The following is an 18,821-nucleotide window of genomic DNA, read 5'->3' as shown; positions in this document are numbered from 1 at the left end:
ATATGATAGCTCATAGGATGGCAGATCACTAAATGTGTGCTTTATGGTATCATTAGTGGAGGAGTGTAAAAGTGAGGCAATAGGAGGAAAAATAGCATGTAGTATTAAGCTGATACATATTATCGTGATGCACATCTGGCTCTTTTTTTTTTTTTATATCAATGTTATTGTCCAAGATCTTATGCGAGCCAGAATACATGTTCAACCGCTTCACCACCTAGTGGACTTAATTGATCAAACGGGTTCTGACTTTTTAGATCTAAGTTTAGCTTTGTGGAAACTGCTGGGGAGTCTCCTCTAGAAAATGGTGTTCAAAATCCAAAATCCAAGTTTAAAGTCTTTTTCCTTTGTAAAAGAGTGGTGAAGGTGCACTTTGACTTTAACGGCCGTCCCCGTGGTCCAGAGCACTGACTTTGGCGCCTTTCATCCAGGAGCGATGGAGTATTCTTTGACCTGGGTGTTGTCAGGGAAGGCGGCAGCAACCTGCGAACAACAAGAGAGTAGTGCAGACATCAAGGAAGCCAGGTAATCTGTCAGCATCAGTAATCTTTTAGGCATTGGAGTGCCCCACATATTTGGTGGTCTATCAAAGACCACTTCATAGGGAGATAAGCCTGTTCTAGAATGAGCTACCATTCGCATGTAAAAGAGGGCAACCGGCAGGGCTACCATCCAATCTATACCTTTGTCTGCGCAAATTTTTAATGTCTGATTATGTCTTTCTACAAGGCCTGCTGCTTCAGGATGTCGCACACAATGGGATTTCCAGGTATACCCTAACAGAAGGGACACCTGCTTCATTAGTACCAGGACATATTTGTAACCTCTACATCTGTTTATTTGGATATAATCCATTTGGAGCACTTCAAAAGGGTGGTCAGGTGGATGGAATCCACCTTGTTCCATCGGAATGCCTTTACCTGGATTGAATTGGCAACAGATCATACATGTTCTGACCTTTTGTTTCGCTGCTGCACGCAGGTGCTTGTTGAACCATATATTCTGTAAGCTATCTATCATTGCTTTCTCTCCTAAGTGTGCAGGACTATGTGCGGTATTTATGATTATTTGTACCATTGAATCAGAAAGAAACCATGGGGATTTGCCCTTTGTCATCCAACCTTGATCAGTCAGTACCCCTCCTTGTTCCGATCATTTCTTTAATTCGTCTACAGTAGCATGTGTCTGTATGTCTTGTACATCCTTGGAAGGATCCCTAACTGTCATGGCTTTGGACACTTATTGAACCTGTAACTTTGTCATGTCTAGTGGGGTCTGAGCTGTCTGTTTAGCTGTTCGGTCTGCCAGATCATTGCCTTGGGAAAATGGTATCTGTGGCTCTAGTATGTGCTTTACATTTTAGGATAGCTATGGCTGTTGGTAAATGTATTGCTTCCAGTAGGGCTTGAATATGGGGGCCATGCTGTATCTTGGCCCCATGAGAGGTCAAGAAACCTCTTTCTCGCCAGAGAATCGGTGTAAATGTTTACTCTCAGGTGCTTAGCTCTTATGCACGCTTGTGTCAGGGCGATGAGCTCTGCTGCTTGTGCTGACAATATGTCTATTCTTTTAGTCTCTATTATTACAGTATCAGTAGTCACTGCATATGCTGCCACTAATTCTCCCGCCCCTGTCCTCATGCATGAGCCGTCAACTTATAGTGTTAGGTCGGGGTCTGGGAGTGCAACGTCTGTCAAGTCTTGTCTTGGTTTAGTCACGGTATGTATTACTTCAACACAGTCGTGTGGTGAAACGCTTTCTGTACTGGAGGGCAAAAGGGTAGCAGGATTCAGTATGTTGCATCGTCTGATCTCTATGTGTGGTTGAAATAACGTTGGCTCATAGCCTGCCAGTCTAGCTACAGTCAGGTGTTGTGTTTGTGTCCGGTTCAAGAGAACCTCTACTGCGTGTGGTACTTGTACTGTCAGAGGGTGGCCCAGCACTATCAAGTCACTTTGTCTTATGGCTAAGGCCGTTGCTGCAACTGATTTTAGGCACGCAGGCAAAGCCTGTGCTACTGGGTCTAATGTACTAGAAAAATAAGCACAGGGCTCGTGTTTTCCTGCATGATCTTGTGTCAGGACAGATAGTGCTGTTCCATCCCGCTCTGTCACAAAAAACATAAACGATTTGTTGTAATCAGGGTTTGCTAAAACTGGTGCTTGACATAAAGCTCTCTTTAATTCTTCAAATGCCACAGTGTGTTCTTGTGTCCAAGGGAGGACTTTAGTAGAAGCTGTATTAGGGGCTTGGACTAATTCCCCTGAAAGATCACAATAAAACATGAGAAAAAGGGGAAAACACCATACCTATTTCCTTGGCTTAATTTCTAAGGGGGCTAATTTCTAAGGGGCTTAATTTCTTAAGGGGCTAGCGGGAAGCGAACCTCCTCAGGGGCCAGCAGAAAGCCAATATTCTCCTCCTTCCCCCCCTTTTTGACAGGAGGAAATCTGAAACAGATTTCACTGCTGTCAAACACTATCAAACCCTGTGTCTTGTCAACACTATTAATCCCTGTGTGTAGCTACTGGGCGTAAGCAAAATTATAGGAGATACACAGCGTATTTGAAACGGCGAGAAATCCTTCAAATTAATGTACAAACCTCATTGTGTTAGCTCATAAGCTGGCCAAATGACATCTCATATGCAAATGTCCCTATTACATGAACCTACACCAACCTGAAGTCAATATTAATGCTAGTAGGCCCTAATAGGAACACTAAATTACCTAAATATTCGGAAAACCAAGTTTAAGAACAGTTGTTAATGTTGATAATTAATAATTTATCTGCTAAAGAAATCAGTCATTTTGCAATAATTTCCACCTATACAATAAATAGCCTAATCTAAAAACAAGTCAACTTTTGGGGCCACCACTTACAAGAATGAGCTTACTAAAGCAAACATTAAAAAGGAAATCCTGTCAGATATTTTCTCATTACCCTAAATACCGAGCCTCATTTGTCACTCTGTGGTGGCAGTCCTTATTTAAAACAGGCCTTTCAAGAGTTAAGATGCGAGTGCACAGATCATAATTGTTCCTTAATGTCCAATCTGGAAACATATGACCGAGGCTGCCTGTCTATAAGAGAAAGGCAGTCATGTGAAAAATATTTTAGTCTTGCATAATTTTTCCTTTTATTTCATTCATCTCCAACACCAATTAGACATACACTGATAACGTGTTGTCTGCTATTTTGACAGCATGATAAAGGTAATATCACGTCTGTGAAATTTAGTAATTGTGAACAAGTTCCAGCCAAGCGCTGTGCAAAGATCGCCGTCGTCACGACTATCTCTGTACTTGCACAGGAGAACTTGGTATTAAACGCTAAACAGACTGGTCAATACAACACAAAAACAAAACATATATAAAATACATATGCCAAGCCATCAGTATACCAAGCACAGAAAGCATAGACAATTGCACTAACATATATAAATGAGCAGCGATGCGCAATTACAGTACCTACAGCTCAGAGGCGAACATTCTGGCCTGCTTAATTTGTCAGGCTTATAATCAATAACTTATTTACCTGCCCTATACACCCCCATCTGAAACACAGAATCAGCAATAATAATCAAAAACGAAGAACACACGAACCTGTTTGTTTTCTTTTATAAAAACAGAATCAGCAATAATAATCAAAAACGAAGAACACACGAACCTGTTTGTTTTCTTTTATAAAAAATGAGCTATGCATCTTCGTCAACACAATGTACCCTAATGTCCCAGACGAAGACGCCCCTCTCATCTCTCCTCACAGACTTTTAACCACTGGATCATTTATCCAATGCAACTGGTGGCAGCTTGTGGCCACAATTCAAAAATGTCTGAATTTGAAAATCGTTTTTATATAGTCACATAGCCCTTAAAATTCCAAGCAAGAGCAACATTTTACTTTCTGGCCAGAAGCAATATAGCATTTGCTAAAAAATAAAACAAATCTTCTCCATAGACATTCCCTCGGGGCACTCGTTTTGCACAGAATAGAACAAGGGAATCTTTCTCGACTTACATTTCTCAGCTGCCCTGTCTTATCAGAGAAGTTAAAAATAGCCCCTCAGCGCGGCCTGAGCCTGGGCTGCCAGCCATCTTTTTTTGTTATTCCTACTCCTTGCCCCCAAGGCTCTCCGCCTGCAGGCATTACACAGATGCGATGTCAGAGAAGCTTTCTAAGCAGTGCCTCTGTTCTGCTCCTCTCACCGGCCCCCACCTACACTGGCTACACTGGATTTCTGTATCACATACTGCTCTACACAGCCCCCACCTTCTCCTCACTCTGAAGCTGTCAAAGACAAAAAGACTACTCAATTCCACAAAAACTGCAATAATTCGCTCAATTGAAAAATTATTTTAACATACAATTTGCACTCAGGGGGTCATAATCTTACCGACTTGACCCAGCACATTGGCTCACTGGACCACCAAGAAAACAAACCTTGATTCTGGAACAATTTGCAAATTCGAAATACCCACAATTTTTTCTCAAGCTAAACCCTTAATGGATCACTAATTATTTTTCGTTAACACTTCGTACATTAGGGGTGTCATCAAATCACAGGTGGTGCTCTTTCTCTAGCTACACCCCTCCCAATTCCCTTTTAACAACGTGAACAAATGTGGGACCATGAAAACACCAGCCATGCGCTGTTCGTTTGGTGGGAGGCTCAAGAACCTTTGGGCTACTATATCATTATTATATGTATCGTGGTACTTGCGGTGGCACTCTAACTGGTCTTTCTACTGGGGCCACTCTTGCTAGGTCCTCTGAAAGGACGGGATAAATACCAGCAACGTCAGTATTTCTTTCTCTGTCAGCCTGCGCTCATTTTACCTACTCCAATTACTCCTGTAACATCTGTTCCTTGGCTTTTCCAGACTCCAGTCTACTCCTCTCTGCTTCGTGAAACACTTACTCTGACCTACTATGTGACTCCTTGCGCCAAAACTCAATGGCATCCTTCCAAGCTGGTCTACATTTTCTCTTTCATAAGAGTGTTTTGTTGTCCATCTACTTGTTCTGCTTTTACTCGTATACCTTCCTCAACTAACACGTTTTCTCGGGCTTTGTCTGAATCCTCCCTACTTTTCTCTTCTTTTCTGAGCGCTTACTCTGTGCGTCTATGCAATTCTTTACGCCATAATTCAATGTCATATTTCAGTCACTGTCTGGCTGTCTTTTTCCATAACTCTTCTTCTACTCTCATGATGCAATCTGCATCCCAGGTCCCAGCTGCGGGCCACCTCTGACTTTCTGGTAATTCCTTGGTGTAGTCTACCCATAAATCAAGAAATAATATAGCGTCCAAGCCGTGTTTATGATACATGAAGTACCCTGGAGTGTCCCTAGGAGGAATAGGAACAGCTTCTTCGAGTACCCCATTTCTAGTTGTGATCTGTCTTAATTTCGAAAAGAGCGGCATATTGAGAACTGATCTGATACTTGATCTTGAACAAACTTAATACGATAAACACAATAATGAACAGTCATTCACACCACAATATGCAGAACGTACTTAAAACATTTAACATTTAACATTTAACGAACAACAATGATGGCCATTGGGAACACTAACTAGGTGTTTCAGAATTATATACTAGACATACTAGATATACTGCTAAACAGTACAGATACACTGCTGAAACAGTGCAGACCGGATTTGTGTACCCAAACCCGTCTTGACCGGCACAACCTATGTGCACGTCAGAACGCCTCCCCGGCAATGGTACTCACCGGGTAGCTCGGAACGGAAGGCCTCGGAACTGAACTGGACTGGACTGGACCGGACTGGACTGGACTGGACCCGACTCGTGACCTGGATACTTCGGAACTTCGGAATCTGGTGGGCCTCTGTATACCTCGGACACAGCTCTCTCGCAGGTGGGCTCTGGGTAGGACAATCTGCGTTCCTCACCGCCTCGTATGGATGCCTGGTCGCAGTCTGTCCCCTTCGTTGGCCTGAGGGAGTTGGCGGGAAGACCCGCGACGTGCGCGCTTGAAGTCCATCACGGCTATGGAAGGGGGCAAAACTGGACCTTCATCTCCGGCGTGTGGGGAAAGAGATTAAACTATTCGGGCGCCATTATGTGGTAAATAAAATATTACGCTCTCAGACTTTTAAAATATAAATAAGATCATGCATAAAGCAAGAGGCTGAGTCTGTGGTATCAGGTTCATAAAGGGATTTATTCCAATAACTCGAGTCAAAGGGAGAATATTTCCATCACCAAAATTGGATCTGGAAAGGGGCTCAAAAGTATTCTCAATATTCTCAAAACATTATTCACAGAGTACAGTATATATACATTTCTCAATTGTACGTAAGCAAAAGAGCAAGAGAGAATGAGATAAGAGCATGTGGGCGTGTAAGTAGGCGTGAAGGTGGGCGTCCATGTGGGCGTCCATTTGATGATAATGGGTAATTTGTCATGTGTGGGTGTATACCTGGAGAATCCTGCAATGTCAGCAGAAATATTTGGCAGAGATGCGTGCGCAGTCGCATGACGTGTGATAGACGTGCAACTAGAGGGAGAAAGGGACTTGACATTTAGCTCTACATGTGGAGACAAAAGTCTGGGGTTATGTCAACCTAATCCCAAATCATATCTAACATCCTATGTTTAAAGAACTGTGTTATCCAAAAAGAGAGGTCTCTTAGGATAGAATCTTATTCTATACTGACTATACTGACTAGTGCGTGTACAAGCGTCTAAGTGTCTACACTAAATGCGAGGGGGTAGGAATATTCCATGGTAACAGGGCTATGAATTACTTGCATAAAGACAGAGAAGCCGGGCCCTTTGCTCGGTAGCTGGAAGAATGTTTACTTAAACTACTAGACAGGAATGCATTGGATAGGGACGGAGGAGATAATCTTGAAGGTGAAATACAGTTCTTGGCAGGCGACGGGCTGGATCAGGCACCGTTAGCCGCGCAGGGAGTGAGACAAAGTTCATGGTCACAGATGCAGGCTCAGACTGGAGCTTTCAGAGGCAGAAGGCATGAAAAGGCTTGATGACAGAATCAGGGCCTACTCGCCTGGACTGAAAAATGGGATAAATGAACCATATAAAGCCGGTGGCCTTTCATACTTAGAAATAGAATATCCGGCCCATTCATGGCGGATCTGAAAGAGGACATGTTGACGGTGGACGCACAAGTGTTTGCGTCTTCATAACTGGAACTGGAGGGAACATACATGTACTTGTGATTTATACATGAAACCGTTGGGGTCCAAGATAGGGGACATAACTGATCATAAAAATCCATATTTCCACACTATGATGAGCCCAGGGTTGAGGGATCTCTGCCTCTATGATGAGTCCAGGCTTAAGCGATCTCTGCCTCTAGGATGAGCTTAGGATTGAAGGATCTCTGCCTCAATGATGATTCCAGGGTTGAGGGATCTCTGCCTCTATGAAGAACCTAGAATCGAGGGTTTTCTCCCTCTTTGAAGATCCTATGGTTGAGGGATCTCCGCACATATGAAGAGCCCAGGGTTCAGGGATCTCCACCTCTATGATGAGCCCAGGGTGGTGGGATCTCTGCCTCTATGATGAGCCCAGGGTTGAGGGATCTGTGCCTCTACAAGTGCAGGGTTGAGGGGTCTCTGCCTCTATGATGAGCCCAGGGTTGAGGGATCTGTGGTAAATAAAATACCGGACTGAATTTCATACGGAATCTTAAAATAAAGTAAAATAGCTCAAAATAACAAGAGGCAGAATCCGTGGTATAAGAGGTTTTCTAAATGGGCTTTATTCCATTCAAAATGGCCGACTCGAGTCGCGGCCTTCAGGTTCCGTCACCACGAGGGTTCAGGAAGTGAAGTACAATACTTTATTGACAGACATGTATTTTTATAATAAGTACATTACAATGAAACGAATGTAGAAGGCGTAACATTTGATAAGAAAAGTGACATAACAGGTACGTAATTGAAACTAGGCGTAATAAGGAATAAAAGAAACATGATTGGTTAGGATTATCAGACATAGGTGGATCTATAAGATAATACTTGGCATAGATGCGCGCGCGGCAGCATGACGTGTAATTGACGTGCAACTAGGGGGTGAAGGGGACTTGACATTTAACTCTACATGTGGAGACGAGAAGTCTGGGGGGTCAAGTCAACCTAATCCCAAATCATATCTAACATCCTATGTTTAAAGAACTATGTTATCCACAAGGAAGAGACTCTCGGACAGAATCTATTCTATACTGACTGTGTGCGTGTTCAAGTGTCTAAGTGTCTATATGAGATGCGAGGGATAGAAAACTTTCCATGGCAACAGGGCTATGAATCACTTGCAGGAGGACGGAAAGGCTGAGTCCTTGCTTGTGAGCTAAAGGAAATGTTTACCTAAATCACTAGACAGGAATGCATCGGCTGGAGAGCAAAATAGATAATTCGAAGGTGAAATACAACTTCTTGGCAGGCAGGCGAAAACTGGCCGAGGCAGGCACCGTTAGCTGCACAGGGAGTAGGACAAAGTTCATGGATACAGATGCGAGCTCAAGCTGAAGCTGTCAGAGACAGAGAGCAGGGAAAGGCTTTGAGGACAGAATCGGGCCTACTTGCCTGAACTGTAAAAATGTAGTAACTTAGCCATATAAAGTCGGTGGCCTTTCATACTTATGAATCGAATATCCAGCCCTTTGATGGCGGATCTGACAGAGAACATATCGACGGTAGACACACATATGTTTGCGTCTTAGAAACTGGAACTGGAGGGAACATACATGTACTTGTAACATGCATATAGAACCGTTGGGGTCCAAGATAGGGGACATAACTGATCAGGAAAATCCACATTTCCACATTCCCTCCTTGTCCCCTACTTGCCCTTCAAGAGATATCAATCTTCATCATTCCATCGATTTGCTCATGGAGCATCATTTCTTCTTCCTTCTTCTTCCGGTATTTTGAACGAGAACTGTGATATGGAATGCATGATGTGGCACACAGACCACAAATCGCTGGTCCACATTGTAGGCATAAACAACAACTGAAGAGCATAAGAAGGCCAATACCTAGGAAGGATAGAACTCTCCATCCCCAGGCTGATATCACACTCCAAAACCACCCGGACCACGTCCAAGTGCCTGGATTTTCGTGTATCTGGCTTACAATCTTATGAAGGCGTGTTATAGCTTTATATACAGATGGCGAATTTTCTGGTATGAATATGCAGCAGCTGGATCCGATGACCCTGCAAGCTCCGCCCCTATCGGCCAGGATGACGTCAAGGACAAGACGATTCTGGAGAACAACAATTCTCATCACTGATTGTTCCTCTGTCAGATTGCCTAGGGCGGCTATAGTCTCGTTTACTACAGCTTCAAGAGTCTTGGTGAGTCTACGTATCAGCTTACTATTTGATATTGTACCTATATAGGGAAAGATACCTTTATTGAAATCTACATATTTGTCCCATGCCGTTTCAGTATAATCGACAACTGGGAGATCTCTACGCTCTCTTTTATGTACTAAATGAACATTTCGATAATAATCAGGGGGAGCTAGGAAAACAGGTGGCAGAAGGAATGCTATGTAACAGGTACCATCCCAATCTAGAGGCAGACGCATATATGCCGTCTGACCACATATAAAGTAAGAATGGCGAGAAGCTCTAAACGAAGATTTACCTTGATCACTATATTCTACTATAGTAACGCATTGGCTATGGCCCATATGTATGGAACCAACTTTTCTCACACATAATTCACCCTTAACTGGAAATACAGACATAGTGGGCAGAATTAGTTCAACTTCGGATTTGACATTCAAAATCATAAGATTAGGCGTAAAATTACCTAATTTATACACTTCATTTTCTAAATCAGTTCCTGTTCTACTGGGGTGACCCTCCTTATTAGGGTGACAGACTTTGAATAAAACTAGATTCAGATTTCCCCATATCCAGTGTTGTTGATAAACTGCTGTGTCTGGGTCTATGGAATTTAATAAACTAAACCATGCTCCACAGGAGCCATTGTGTGTGAACGGATGTGGAAAGAAAGGCAGAACTCCTTTGGTATTCTGATAGGGAGGGAGTCGGCCACACACCCAACAATTGGTGGCATTACTAGTCTGATGGGAATGATGTAACATACTAATGAATGTGTTATTGCGCAGCGCAAGTCTATAGGACAACTCATGTGGGGGTAGGTCACTAAAAGAATGTTCATCAGTTATATTGAAAGCACGTTTAGAAACAGGATAATACATATGCAACAATATACTTGCAGTAACTATTAAAAAACTCAAGGAAAACAAAATTAATAAAGTCACAATACAGTGGCTACGCAGTAATTTACAATAAGCATGTCGTTTCATTATGATTCTGGACTCTACATCATTCAGACCTAAGGGATACATGTCGGGACAGATTCAACCGCTTCACCTTGGAGAGGACTTAAACAATCAAATCGTCCGACAGTTTAGATCTGGACCTGAGTTTCTGCTTATAGAGTTCGGTGCTACTGGCCTCAGCCAAAGGTAGCTTTGAGTCAATGGGGGAAGACACACGGGAAGTACTGTTTGTGTCAGGAGGAAGTCCATGAAATTTCTTTATATGGCTGGAATGCACCCAGCCTTTCCTCCCTTCGATCTTCACAGCTGTTCTGGTCGTCAGCAGGACCAACTTAGGAAGCCTCCACCTTGGCTCCAGTTGGGTTTTCCGATCAAAATTCCTGACGAGGACATAATCGCCGGGAATTACGTCATGAGGTTTCACCTCGGTGTTGTCGGGAAAAGCTGCGACTACCTGTGAACGACAAGATTGTAGTGCAGACATCAAGGAAGCCAGGTAATCTGTCAGCATATTACAGTCAACATCAGTTATTTTACGGGGTATAGGCGTCCCCCACATATTCGGTGGTCTACCAAAGATCACCTCATACGGGGATAGCCCTGTTCGAGAGTGTGCTACCATTCTCATGTAGAATAGCGCAACTGGTAAGGCTACTATCCAGTCCACACCTTTTTCCTGACATATTTTAGACAATCTGATTTTTAAAAGTTGATTATGTCGTTCCACGAGACCTGCTGCCTCGGGGTGTCGGACACAGTGGAATTTCCACTGATATCCCAACAAGAGAGAGACATGTTTCATTAATTCGGATGAGAAAGGCTGGCCGTTATCTGAATATACAACACGTGGTAAACCGTACCGTGGGAAGAATTCTCGAACTAGCTGCTTGGCAGTAGTCGGGGCAGTGTAATCTGATACGGGATACGCCTCTGTCCAACGGGAGAGAGCGCAGACAACTACAAGAACATATTTGAATCCTCGACAACGTTCCATCTGAATATAATCCATCTGGAGGACTTCAAAAGGATGGTCAGGAGGCTGAAATCCACCCTGCTCTACGGGAACACTCTTTCCTGGATTAAACTGACAACATATCATACAGGTACGAACTTTTTGTTTAGCTGCTGCTCGTAAATGTTTGTTGAACCAAATGTGCTGAATGCTGTCTAGCATAGCCTTCTCTCCTAAATGTGCTGGACTGTGAACTGTAGCTATAATGGCTTGAACCATGGAATCAGGGAGAAACCATACAGATTTCTCCTTCGTCATCCATCCTTGATCTGTCTGGATCCCTCCTAGTTCAGTCCACTTCTTTATTTCTTCTGCTGTGGCATGTGTCTGTATGTCAATTACGTCAAGTGCGGGATCCTTAATTGTCATACACTGTGTTGGTGTCTGAACTATTGGCTTTGTCATGTCTAATGTGCGATTCTGAGCAGTCTGTTTAGCTGTTTTGTCAGCTAAATCATTGCCTTGAGAAATGGTATCAGTAACCTTCGTGTGTGCTTTACATTTCATAATCGATATAGCAGTGGGTAGATGTATTGCGTCTAACAAAGCATGAATGAGGGGTCCGTGCTGAATGTGGGCACCATGGGAGGTTAAATAACCTCTCTCTCGCCACAGCACGCCGAAGTCGTGTACAACTCCGAATGCATAACGTGAGTCAGTGTATACATTAACTTTCTTATTTGTGGCTTGAATACAGGCTTGTGTTAGAGCAATAAGTTCTGCTGCTTGGGCTGACAAAGTATCTATACAATTTGTCTCAATAACTTCAGTGTCTGTTGTGACTGCATACGCGGCCACTAAGTCTCCTGTACTTGCTCTCATGCACGATCCGTCTACATACAATGTCAGGTCTGGATCTAACAATGGAACGTCTGTTAAGTCTTGTCTAGGTTTCGTCTTTATTTCAATGATTTCAACACAATCATGAGCTAGTGGGTCTGTTCCAATTACAGGTAATAGTGTAGCAGGATTCAATGTATTACATCGTCGGATCTCTATGTGTGGTTGAAACAATGTCAGTTCATAACCGGTAAGTCTTGCTATGGTCAAGTGTTGTGTTTGTGTTCGGTTCACAAGAACCTCTACTGCATGTGGTACTTGTACTGTCAATGGGTGTCCTAATACTATGGCATCGCTTTGTCTGATTGCTAAAGCTGTCGCTGCCACTGATTTCAGGCATGCAGGCAAAGCCTGAGCTACGGGATCTAATGTACTGGAAAAATAAGCACATGGCTTGCGTGATCCTGCTTGATCCTGAGTGAGTACTGACAAGGCAGTACCTTCGCGTTCTGTAACAAAGAGTGTAAAATGTTTGCTATAACATGGTGTTGCTAAAACAGGTGCTTGACATAAAGCTTTCTTTAGGCTTTCAAAAGCTTGTGTATGTTCCTGAGTCCAAGGGAGAACAGTCGATGTGGCTGCCTCCTGTGTGGTTAGCTGAATGAGTGGTTTTGCTAGAAATGCGTACTGAGGGATCCACTGCCTACAATATGAAGTGAGGCCTATGAAAGCTCGCACCTCCTTTTGTGTCTGGGGTATTGACATATTAGCAATTAACTGGATGCGATCTGGTGTAAGCTGCCTTCCCTCCTTGGACAGCGAGTGACCAAGATAAATAACTCGCTGGACACAGAATTGCAGCTTAGAAGGAGACACCTTGTGCCCCTTGTCGGCTAGAAAATGTAAAACTGTCAGAGAAGCCTTTTCACATTCTGGCTCGCTTCTTGCGGTGATCAGCAGATCATCGACATATTGAAGCAGTGCAGTATTGACTGGCATGTGGATACTGTCAAGTTCTCGTTTCAGTGCTTGGCTGTAGATGCTGGGGCTTTCTGTAAATCCTTGGGGAGCGCGTGAGAATTTAAAGCTGCGCCCATTTAAACTGAATCCGAACAAGTATTGGCTTTCCGGATCTATTGGGACGCTGAAAAAGGCATTCTTGAGATCGATTACAGTAAAGAATGTTGCTTCGGAATCAATTGCTGTCAATAATGATGATATATCAGGGACCACAGGAAATTGTGGTACAATACACTTGTTTAGTTCACGCAAATCAATAACCAATCGGTATACTGGCGAAGCAGTAGGGTCAGTTCGTTTAAGAATCGGAATTATCGGCGAATTACATATATTGGAGTCTGTTTCTACAACTACTCCCTGGGCAATCAGCTCATCAATGATTTTCAGCAAAGCCACTACAGCATCATGCGGTAACTTGTATTGTCGCATTCGTGGTAGTACCACTCCTGCTTTCAATGTAACTCGATAGGGTGTAATGTTCATGCAGCCAACATCCGTAGGGCCTTGTGCCCATAGATGTACTGGTAAAGTCTGTAGTCGGGGATCCATATCTCTAGACACATAGTGACCTTTAAAATCACGCAAAAACAACCTTACTCCTTCCGGAGAACAACATATTATGGCTCCTAGTGCTTTCAGAGTTTTAATTCCTAACAAATTTTCTGGACATGATTTAGTAAGCAATAAGTCTGTAGTTCGTGTCAAAGGTCCTATCGTAAGTGGTAGAGGCTGTGATACTTCATTAACAATAGGTTTTCCCGAAAAACCAAGGGAAACATTTTGAGAGCCTGAGAGGGGTGCCCCTGGAACTTCACTACGTTTTATTGTTGTTCGACTTGCCCCTGTATCGAGTAAGAATTTTCTATTTTGACCTAATAATTCACTATGTACATAAGGTCCTTCTTGATCTACAGGAATCTCGATAAGCGGTAAGTCAACTTCCCTCTCTAGGCTGGTTCATGCGTAGCGCTGATATTCAGGGTATTCATACTGTGCAGTCTGATACATTTGTCGTGTTGTGGTTTGTGTGGCAGTAGCAGGCAACGGTGGTGCAGCTGGCACAAACTGTATGGGTTGCTGTGAGGCTGGCATGGACTGTTGCTGAACTGGCATGGACTGTCCGTGCTGCATAGCTCCTTGTTCATTCTGATCTTGTCTAACTAATCGTGGTCTCTCTTTTGCAATACCTGTAGCTATATTACGTTTCAGGACTGGACAATCATGTACATAATGGCCTAGTTGTTTACAGTAATTGCAGGTTCCTTTTACAGGAACTGCAGAATCACCAGAATGTGTCACACCCTTTTTGTGACCATCTGCTGGTACTGTCTGAGAAACTAGCATTTTCATTTTTGTATCCTTCATGCGTCTATGCTCGTGTTCTTGTTCATCCCTAATTCTATTGTGATGATACTGTAACATTTGTAGCATTTGCGACGGAGTGTTACTTTGCCAGGTACTCTCGAATTTCAATATTCTATTCTTCACTGGGGGCAATGCATTTTCCACTAATTTTGTCACAAATAAATGTGGATATGAGTCACTACTTGCTTTTATACCACTATTTATACCAAAACATTTTTCAAATCGGGCATAATAATCGCTTGTGTCTTCATCTTGCTTTTGTTTGCAGGCTGTGATTGCACCCCAATCTTCCTTTTTTGTAGTTAATAAACGTGGCAGTACCTGTACTAGTAAACCTGGTAACAGTTTAACTTTATCCCCGAGCCCCGAACCTGCAGTTCGGCCCCTTTCTTCCTCTGCTAATGCTGTCCAGTCTATCTTTTGGTCTCCTACTTCCCACTCTTTTTCTTTCAGTTTTTCATAAATGCCAGCAGGCAAAAGCACCTTTAATATCGTCATAATATCAGGAAAGGTGTACTCTCCCATCAGTAACATGTCTTTAATTTCTCGGTGGAAACCCGCTGGGTCTTTGTCATGACTAGGTACTACTTTCTTCATTTCTAATAATTCCATTTTTGATATGGGTGTGTAAACAAATACACGGTGAAACTCATTGTCTTCGCCTTTTATTGGGTGCACTTCTCGTAAAGGATTTTGTCTATCCATATAGTACGGCGCTCTTTCTCTGCGGGGCAGCGAGAGAGAATCTGGATTTACAAAAAGGACATACTGCTTACGTGACACTAATATCTCTTTAATTAGCTTGTTACTAGAACCTCTCCATCTGTTCGTGAGTAGTTCCGTTAATATATCATGTAAAGGACCGGGGTCAGCATGTTGGCTCTTATATAATATGAGGAGTTGCTGAATCATATAGATTCCAGCTAAACGTTGTTCATCTGTACTGAGATTAAAAAACGTGTGTGCTACGGTCTCATCACCGTATTTTTCAGGACTGTCAATCCAGTGAACGGCTGATCTGGCTAATTCTTGCTCATCCATGGAATCGAGGAGGTGGTAACCCCTTCGTTCTCGTAGTATCTTATCTGCGGCTTGAAACGAATGTTCAGGAGATTTCAGATTTATTACAGGCGTCGGATACGTTCTGTTATTATTTGGGCATACAGAGTGTATGGGATCAGAAAAACATCTAGCATTATCACAGGATCTTCCTCTGCCTACATAGGCTATGGTCTCTGACTGTCTTGCAGAGTTCCCTGATTCGGACACTTCATCTTGCTCAAACTCGTCTGTTCCCAATCTTTCTTCATGAATACGCTCTATTTCTTTACGGATTTTTCGGCACATGGCTATTATACAATTTTGTTTATCGTGTCTCCCTTCCGATATATTCTGACTCCATCTTGTAAGAATAAGCATTGCATTCGGGTCTACCCCCGGACGATCTTGATTTCTGATCACACAGTTTATGAGGAAACGTAACAGTTCCCCCTGTATCTCTACTTTCTGGAATTCCATAGCTCTGTTAATACATCCTGGATCTCGTCCTGTTTGAACAAAATGATATATGTTATCCAGATGCGTAGTCATTCCTGGTAACCTTGCTAAATACTCTGCGGCTCGTCTGATACATAATGATGCCAGGACCATTTCGTCCTCTTTACCGACCACGGGGTCATATCTACAATTAACAAGGAGTTCCTTAAGCGTACGTTCACTTACGAATTTTGGTGTACGTGAATGTGCTGACTCTTGAAAGACAAGTTTATTTATTCTAGGTGGTGTAAAAGTACTGCTAGCACCTCCCGTGGCCCTATCTGGGGCGTCGGGTGTGAATGGGTTCGTTGAACGTGACACAGCAACTATGGGTGTCGATACCTCTGTAGAGTCGACTGCGGAGACAGATGCGGAAACAGATGTGCTTGCCGACGCTTGTGTCGGAACTTGCTGTTGCACGGGGACAGATACCTGATCCTGACGTTGAACCCCTCCGCCAGACGGTCTATGTGGTGCGGCGTTAGCATACTCGGGAGCTGCGTCGTCTAGATATGAGGAAAGAAAAACATCTTCTGCGGTTCTGGGATGCCCTTTTGGATGTACCTTAATTGGAAATAATGGGGGTGGCAAGTCTTTTGGTATCTCTGGAGCAGCCTTAGGTAATCCTTCGGCTAGTAGGGGATACATACCATTCATAAGAGCATTTCTTTGTCTATTTACTTGTTCTGATTTCACTCGGATACCTTCCTCAATTAATAGATTTTCTTGAACTTTATTTGAACTTTCTTTACTCCTCTCTTCTTGTCTACGTGCTTTTTCTGTACGTCTATGAGATTCTTTACGCCATAACTCAACAGCGTCTTTCTGTGACTGTCTGACCTTTCTTTTCCATAATTCTTCCTCCACTTTCATGATGCACTCTGCATCCCAGGTTCCCGCTGCGGGCCACCTTTGACTTTCCGGCAATCCCTTGGTATAATCTACCCATAGATCAAGAAACAATATGGCATCTAAGCCATGCTTATGGTACATAAAATGCCCTGGAGTGTCCCTAGGAGGAATAGGAACTGCTTCTTCAAGCACCCCTTTTCTGGTACTAATCTGTCTTAACTTCGAGAAGAGCGGCATATTGACAACTGATCTGATACTTACTCTTGAATTCACTTAATACGAAAAACACAATAAATGAACAGTGAACAATGAACAGTCATTCATACTACAATATTTTGAACACTTTAAACATTAAACATTAAACATTGTAACAATGATCGACAATGATGACAGTCTGCCTAACTAATCACCACGCTGAATTCTTGACAATAACTGAATACTTCGGAATACTTGATATACTGCTAAACAGTACATATACACTGCTAAACAGTGCAGACCGGATTTGTGTACCCAAATCCGTCTTGACCGGCACAACCTATGTGCGCGTCAACACGCCTCCCCGGCGATGGTACTCACCGAGTAGCTCCTTGAAACGGAAGGCCTCAGAGAACGGACAGGACTCGATGACTGCGGACAGCGGACCCTCTGGACATCGGGATTTCGGAAAACCTGGTGGGCCTCTGTATACCTCGGGTCTTGCTCTCTCAGCTAGACTCTGGTCGGGATACTTCGCACTTCTCACCGCCTCGTCTGGGTTGATCCCAGCCTCAGTCGCCCCCGCTTGACCGGAGGGAGCTTACAGGAAATCCTGCTGGTACGCGTTTATGGTCCGTCCAGCTGTGGCAGGAGACCGAGCCTGCAACGCACCGCCGGCGCGTGAGATGAGAAAGTGTCCCTGTTCGGGCGCCATTATGTGGTAAATAAAATACCGGACTGAATTTCATACGGAATCTTAAAATAAAGTAAAATAGCTCAAAATAACAAGAGGCAGAATCCGTGGTATAAGAGGTTTTCTAAATGGGCTTTATTCCATTCAAAATGGCCGACTCGAGTCGCGGCCTTCAGGTTCCGTCACCACGAGGGTTCAGGAAGTGAAGTACAATACTTTATTGACAGACATGTATTTTTATAATAAGTACATTACAATGAAACGAATGTAGAAGGCGTAACATTTGATAAGAAAAGTGACATAACAGGTACGTAATTGAAACTAGGCGTAATAAGGAATAAAAGAAACATGATTGGTTAGGATTATCAGACATAGGTGGATCTATAAGATAATACTTGGCATAGATGCGCGCGCGGCAGCATGACGTGTAATTGACGTGCAACTAGGGGGTGAAGGGGACTTGACATTTAACTCTACATGTGGAGACGAGAAGTCTGGGGGGTCAAGTCAACCTAATCCCAAATCATATCTAACATCCTATGTTTAAAGAACTATGTTATCCACAAGGAAGAGACTCTCGGACAGAATCTATTCTATACTGACTGTGTGCGTGTTCAAGTGTCTAAGTGTCTATATGAGATGCGAGGGATAGAAAACTTTCCATGGCAACAGGGCTATGAATCACTTGCAGGAGGACGGAAAGGCTGAGTCCTTGCTTGTGAGCTAAAGGAAATGTTTACCTAAATCACTAGACAGGAATGCATCGGCTGGAGAGCAAAATAGATAATTCGAAGGTGAAATACAACTTCTTGGCAGGCAGGCGAAAACTGGCCGAGGCAGGCACCGTTAGCTGCACAGGGAGTAGGACAAAGTTCATGGATACAGATGCGAGCTCAAGCTGAAGCTGTCAGAGACAGAGAGCAGGGAAAGGCTTTGAGGACAGAATCGGGCCTACTTGCCTGAACTGTAAAAATGTAGTAACTTAGCCATATAAAGTCGGTGGCCTTTCATACTTATGAATCGAATATCCAGCCCTTTGATGGCGGATCT

This window comes from Triturus cristatus, chromosome 8, assembly GCF_964204655.1.
Source record: "Triturus cristatus chromosome 8, aTriCri1.1, whole genome shotgun sequence".
NCBI classification, from domain to species: Eukaryota; Metazoa; Chordata; class Amphibia; order Caudata; family Salamandridae; genus Triturus; species Triturus cristatus.
Note: the sequence above shows the minus strand (reverse complement) of the source record.